The sequence below is a fragment of the Myotis yumanensis genome, unplaced genomic scaffold, assembly GCF_028538775.1.
Source record: "Myotis yumanensis isolate MYYU_CA2020_CCGP unplaced genomic scaffold, mMyoYum1.0.hap1 SCAF_1, whole genome shotgun sequence".
Classification (NCBI taxonomy): Eukaryota; Metazoa; Chordata; class Mammalia; order Chiroptera; family Vespertilionidae; genus Myotis; species Myotis yumanensis.
In genome coordinates, this window is record NW_027223752.1 from 101,972,836 (window position 1) to 101,979,540 (window position 6,705).

At 43.5% G+C, this 6,705-nt stretch overlaps 1 pseudogene; it reads left to right on the forward strand.

The window, feature by feature from the left end:
* The first annotated feature begins 2,482 nt into the window (after nt 1–2,482).
* On the forward strand, nt 2,483–6,074 carry LOC139004595 (bridging integrator 2-like; annotated as a pseudogene).
* Nucleotides 6,075–6,705: the final 631 nt, after the last annotated feature.

Sequence of the window (6,705 nt, forward strand, 5' to 3'; positions counted from 1 at the left end):
AATTACAAATAAAATAGAGAAGAACTATTATTCATAACCACCTGAAATCTGGCTGAATCGAAGCCCTACAACTAAAGAATGAAAGAAGAAACCATATTGAGACTGATAGGAGGGTTGGAGGTGTGGGATGGCTTGTCTGAAATCCACATGTGGCATGTTTTTAATTGGGAGGGATACATTGGCTGAGGAGCAAGGAGTCATAGCCCCACACCAGAACTGTCAGCCCAGGGTTCCAGTGCCAGGGCTGTAAAAACCAGTGGACATTTGTAATACCTTATTTAATAAATAAATATAAAAAATAAATAAAAACAACAAGGAAAGTATATTAAAAATAATAATAATAAAATAAAAAAATAAAAACCAGTGGGGATTGTGGCTGAGGGACATGGAGGCAACTGGAGACTCAGGCAGTTCCTCTTAAAGGGCCCATGTGTTGACTTACTTGAACTCACTCCCACTGATCTTCAGTTCTGGGGCATCAGCTTAAAAGGATCCAGGGACATATAGGAAGGAACTAAATTGTCTGACATCAGGGAAAGAACTAGGGGCAGGTTTCTCCCAGGTAAAAGTGGTGGCAGAGGTCATTATTCCTATGCTGAGACTCCACACACACACACACACACACACACACACACACAACGCAGAGCTGACTGACAGGTGCCATATTTGAGTCTCCATCAACCTGGCACACACTGTTTCCCCTGGTGATTCCCTGAGATCCCACCCCACCCAATTTGCAGCCCCACACAAGCTGTTTGCAGTGGGTTTTCCATATGAATGGCCTGTCCTGGCTCAGCCTTCAGATTTTCCTAAAATCTCTGAAAAATAAGTAGAAGGTGTCTTCAGCATGCCCCATACCTCTCAATAAGTGGCCCCAGATCTGGCACTAGTAATAGCTTTCCAAGGTTCACAGTTTGGCCTCTCTTGCATACCTCCAAGCCCAACAGAAGTAGAAGCCATCTGAAAATCACTCTGTAGCTCATAACAGGTGGCCCCAGGCAGGACATAAGCAGTGGCTGACTTTGCATCTCCCAGGAAGCCCCAGAGACAGTGCACCTGGTGGATAGCTTCAGACCACAACATCTACCACATTTATGAGCAACACACTCGTGGGACAGACTTGGTGAGCACCAAAGCCCAACTAAAGCAAGTCCTGCTCCACAGGGGTGTCTCCTGTACAGGAGCTCTTTCACTGTAGTCACAGCTGATCCTCACAACCAATTGGCCTGGGGGTCAATTCCTCCCAGTGATGCCAAGAGCAATCAAGGCTCAACTACAACAGGACAGTGCACACAGACCACACAGGGGCACACTTAGAATGCCCAGCTCAAATGACTGAGGAGGCAGAGCCACTGGGCCCTGCAGGACACCTATTACACAGGGCCACTCTACCAATTCTAAGAGACATAGCAGCTCTACCTAATGTATTGAAACAAACACAGGGAAGCAGCCAAAATGTGGAGACAAAGAAACATGTCACAAATGAAAGAACAGAAGGACTCTCCAAAATAAGAACTAAATGAAATGGATGCAAGCAAACTACTAGATGGAGAGTTCAAAACAATGGTTATAAGGATGTTCAAGAACTTAATAACAGCTTCAAGGAACTTAGTGAGAATATCAAGGAATTTCAAAGAACTTAGTGAGAACCTTAAAGACATGAAAAAGGACCAGTCAGAAATGAATGATTCATGTACTGAAATTAAAAATAATTTACAGGGAATCAACAGTAGAGTGGAAAATGCTGAGAATCAAATTAGCAAATTGGAATATGAGTAAGGGGAAAACATCTAATCATAAAAGCAAAAAGAATTTAAAAATATGAAGATAGTGTAAGGAGCCTCTGGTACAACTTCAAGCATACCAACATTCACATCATGGGGGTGCCAGAAGGTTAAGAGAGGGAACAAGAAATTAACAACCTATTTAAATAAATAGTGACTGAAAACTTCCCCTACTTGGTGAAAGAAATAGACTTACTCAAAGAGGACCACATCAAGACACATCATAATTAAAGGTTAAAGAGAAAGAGATAATCTTAAAATCAGCAAGAGAAAAGCAGTTAGTTACCTACAAGGGAGTGCCCATACAATTATCAGCTTATTTCTGAACAGAAAGTTTGCAGGTCAGAAGGGAGGGGCAAGAAATATTCAAAGTGATGAAAAGCAAAAACTTACAACCAAGATTACTCTATCTAGCAACGCTATCATTTGGAATTGAAGGTCAGATAGATAAAGAGCTTCACAGACAAGAAAAAGCTAAATGAGTTCATCACCACCAAACACCAGTATTATATGAAATGCTGAAGGGTTTTCTAGAAGAAGGAGAAGAAGAAGGAGGAGGAGGAGGAGGAGGAGGAGGAGGAGGAGAAATAAAAATCTGAGCAATAGGAGGCATGCTGGGAACTGCACTTCCTCCTAGGAGCTTTCAGAAAAACCATAGGGCTCTCGGTCAGGGCTGCTGCCCCCAAGGAACCGACCGGATGGCTGAGGGCAAGGCTGGTGGTGCTGCTGGCCTCTTTGCCAAGCAGGTACATAAGAAGCTCAGCAGGGCTCTGGAGAAGGTACTGTAGAAGTTGGGGAAAACTGTGGAAACCAAAGATGAATGGTTTGAACAATGCGACAACAACTTTTACCATCAACAGGCAGAGGGCCTCAAACTATACAAGGAGCTGAAGAACTTCCTTAGTGCAAAGTGATGCATGAAAGCTCAAAGAGAGTGTCAGAAACCCTGCAGGAGATCTATAGCAGTGAGCAGAATGGTCTTGAGGAGCTGAAGGCCATTGTAGGAAATAATGATCTTCTTTGAGAAGACTATGAAGAGAAACTAGCTGACCAGGACTTGAGGACCGTGGAAAACTATGTGGCCCAGTTTGGTGAGATTAAGGAAAGAATCACCAAGCGGGGTCAGAAACTCATGGACTATGACAGTGCCTGACACCACCTGGAGGTGGTGCTGAATGCCAAGAAGAAAGATGAGGTCAAGATTGCCAAGGCAGATGAAGAATTCAAGAAGGCCCACCTTGTGTTTGAAGATCTGAACCAAAAAAAACCCAAGATGGCAGCATAGGTTAACGCTGGAGTTTGCTGCCTCGAACAACCACTTCAAAAATACAACTAAAAGACGGAACGGACATCATCCAGAACCATAGGAAGGCTGGCTGAATGGAAGTTCTACAACTAGGAGGAACCAAGAATCAGAGGAGGCGCAGTGCTGAAGTAAAATACTAAGGTGCGGAGTGCACGCGGCGCAGGCTGGTGGCTGAGGGCGTGGTTGTCTGTTTCAATCCGGAGGGAGCTTCAGACTCAGAGCTCCAGATCCGGGCGAGTCTCTAGGGACCCAGACTCAAACGGGAGAAGAAGGACTGTCTGGCTACGGTCCCTCTGAGGTTTGCAGCTGTTGCTGGGACAGAGAGGCAGAGCCCCTGGGGACGAACTGAGAGCAGCCATAACTGCTCCCTCCTCCGCCCTGTTGATCCCATGGGACCCGCCCCGCCCAAGCCCTGCACAGAGGCATTTGCTGGATAGCCTCAGGCAAAGGCTAGATTAGTACCTCCCTAGAGGACACAAGTTCTTCCACTGCAAACACAGCTGATTATCACAGCCAGTCGGCCTGGAGGTCAAATCCCTCTAGTATTAACTATAACAATCAAGGCTTAACTACAACAAGACTGTGCACAAAGACCACTAGGGGGTGTACCAAGAAAGCGTAAAAAGATGCGGAGACAAAGAAACAGGACAAAACTATCAAGGGAGGATATTGAGTTCAGAACCACACTTTTGAGGTCTCTCAAGAGGCTTCTAGAGTCTGTCGATAAACTTGATGAGATGTACAGGAAATTTAATGAGACCCTCGATGGTGTGATAAAGGACCATCTAGAAAGTAAGCATACACTAACTGAAATAAAGAATATTATACAGACTCCCAACAGCAGACCAGAGGAGCTTAAGAATCAAGTCAAAGATTTGAAATGCGAAGAAGCGAGAAACACCCAACTGGAAAAGCAAAATGAAAAAAGAACCCAAAAAAATGAAGATAGCGTAAGGAGCCTCTGGGACACCTTCAAACGTACCAACATCAGAATTATAGGGGTACCAGAAGATGAGAGAGAGCAAGATATTGAAAACCTATTTGAAGAAATAATGACAGAAAACTTCCCTCACCTGGTGAAAGAAATAGACTTACAGGTCCAGGAAGCGCAGAGAACCCCAAACAAAAGGAATCCAAAGAGGGCCACACCAAGACACATCATAATTAAAATGCCAAGAGCAAAAGACAAAGAAAGAATCTTAAAAGCAGCAAGAGAAAGAAAGTCAGTTACCTACAAGGGAATACCCATACAACTGTCAGCTGATTTCTCAACAGAAACTTTGCAGGCCAGAAGGGAATGGCAAGAAATATTCAAGGTGATGAATACCAAGAACCTACAACCAAGATTACTTTATCCAGCAAAGCTATCATTCAGAGTTGAAGGTCAGATAAAGAGCTTCACAGATAAGGAAAAGCTAAAGGAGTTCATCACTACCAAACCAGTATTATATGAAATGCTGAAAGGTATCCTTTAAGAAGAGGAAGAAGAAGAAAAAGGTAAAGATACAAATTATGAACAACAAATATCCATCTATCAACAAGTGAATCTAAGAATCAAGTGAATAAATAACCTGATGTACAGAATGAACTGGTGATTATAATAGAATCAGGGACATAGAAAGGGAATGAACTGACTATTCTTGGGGGGAAAAGGGGTGTGGGAGATGCGGGAAGAGACTGGACAAAAATCGTGCACCTATAGATGAGGACAGTGGGTGGGGAGTGAGGGTGGAGGGTGGGGTGGGAGCTGGAAGGAGGGGAGTTATATGGGGAAAAAAGAGGAACAAATATAATAATCTGAACAATAAAGATTTAATTAAAAAAAAAAAGAGATCTGAACCAGGAACTACTAGAGGAGCTACCTGTTCTTTATAATAGTCATATAGGCTGTTCTGTGACCATCTTTCAAAACATTTCCAACTTGAAGGATGTCTTCTACAGGGAAATGAGCAAACTGAACTACAATCTCTATGAAGTGATGAGCAAACTGGAGAAGCAACATTCCAACAAAGTCTTTGTGGTGAAGGGACTATCAAGCAGCAGCAGACACTCTTCAGTCATCTCTTCCCCAGTTCAAACATCTACAGTCTCTAGCCCTCCTACCTCACCTATCAGTCTCTCTACACTTTCCTTGATAATTGAGAGGGACTCCATCTCAGCAAGTGAAGAAGAGCTAACATCAGATCCAGCTCAGGGAGAAGATAACTCTGAGATTAAAGAAGAGCCATTAAAAGAAAAGGAAATAGACAAAGAGGCTGAAGCAAACTCCTCTGAGGGAAGAGCCTCTACCAGCCTGCAATGGCTCTACCCAAGCCCAGCCCTCTACTACCCAGCCCACTGAGGGTGGTGAGTCCCAGGAGGAAGTTTTCCCTGGTTCCCCAGCTCCATCCCCAGGCAGAGCCCTAATTCCTTCAGAACAGCCTGCATCTCTCCCAGAAGTTGTCCTCTGAACCTGAACCTCAAGTGAAGGGTCTTAACAACCAAAGAAGAGAGCCCCTGTCTAGAGGACCTCAGCACCCTTTAATAGGCCTCCTCCACCCAGAGCTACTCCCAGCTCTAGGATCTCCTCAGGGAACATACCCTCCAGTCCTACAGCCTCTGAACATGGTTCACCCACCAGCCCTAGGGCCTCCTTGGAGGCTGGGACTCCAAGTCTTAGTTCCAGGGCCACGTTGGAGGTTTCTCTTGACCCACAGCCACCACAGAAGCCAGTAAGAACTTCTGAGGACAGAGAAAAGGAAAACACCAACAATCTGAACCCAGATCTTTGTACTTCCCCCACCTAGATGATCCCTCAGGTTTTTTCAGAATCTGACAAGGCAAGTAGGATGGAAGACAAAGAAGAGAACAATAAGCTTATATTGACTGACTCCCCTGAGAGCCAAGGTCTCCAGCTTCATGCCTCTGTGGTTCCAGAAGATAGCAACATCACAACACCTGAGCTTCAAGAAGAGGTATCTACAATTCAAAGTGCACAACTCTGAAGAGTAACTGCCAAGACCTCCCACATATATATAGCTCCCAGAGAAACTCTTCAGCTAGAGGGTACATAAGTCACAGGGACTTAACATCTAACATTCATTTCTAGATTCTCAATGTGGATGCTGGTTGTCTCTGAAGACCTAGCATTAATGGAGGCTGAGGAACAGACTTAGAGGAGGGAGGGGGGCAGGCAGGTTTGGGAGAAGAGGTTGTTAGACTCAGGGAATATTTAATTCAGATTTTAGCATTGTTAGAATAATAAGACTTTATATATTAAATAAAGTGGGGCTAAAATGACTATAACAAGCAAAAGCATCTATAGATGCATATATACAACCACACATACTCATAGAACAGGAAACAAATCTTTGATTTACCACTCATTTTTCAAGACTGAAAGCCAAAAGAACATATTCTAAGATTGTTAAATAAAGCATTATTCTATGAAAAAAATTTTGAGCAATAAAATGGCAAAAAATACATATCTATCAACAATTGAATCTAAAAATCAGAATAAATGAGCAAGGAATCTAATGAATAACATAAACTGATTAATAAAATAGAACCAGAGACATGGAAACATGGAACAGACTGACAAATCTCAGAGGGAAGAGATTAACCAAAGAATTTATA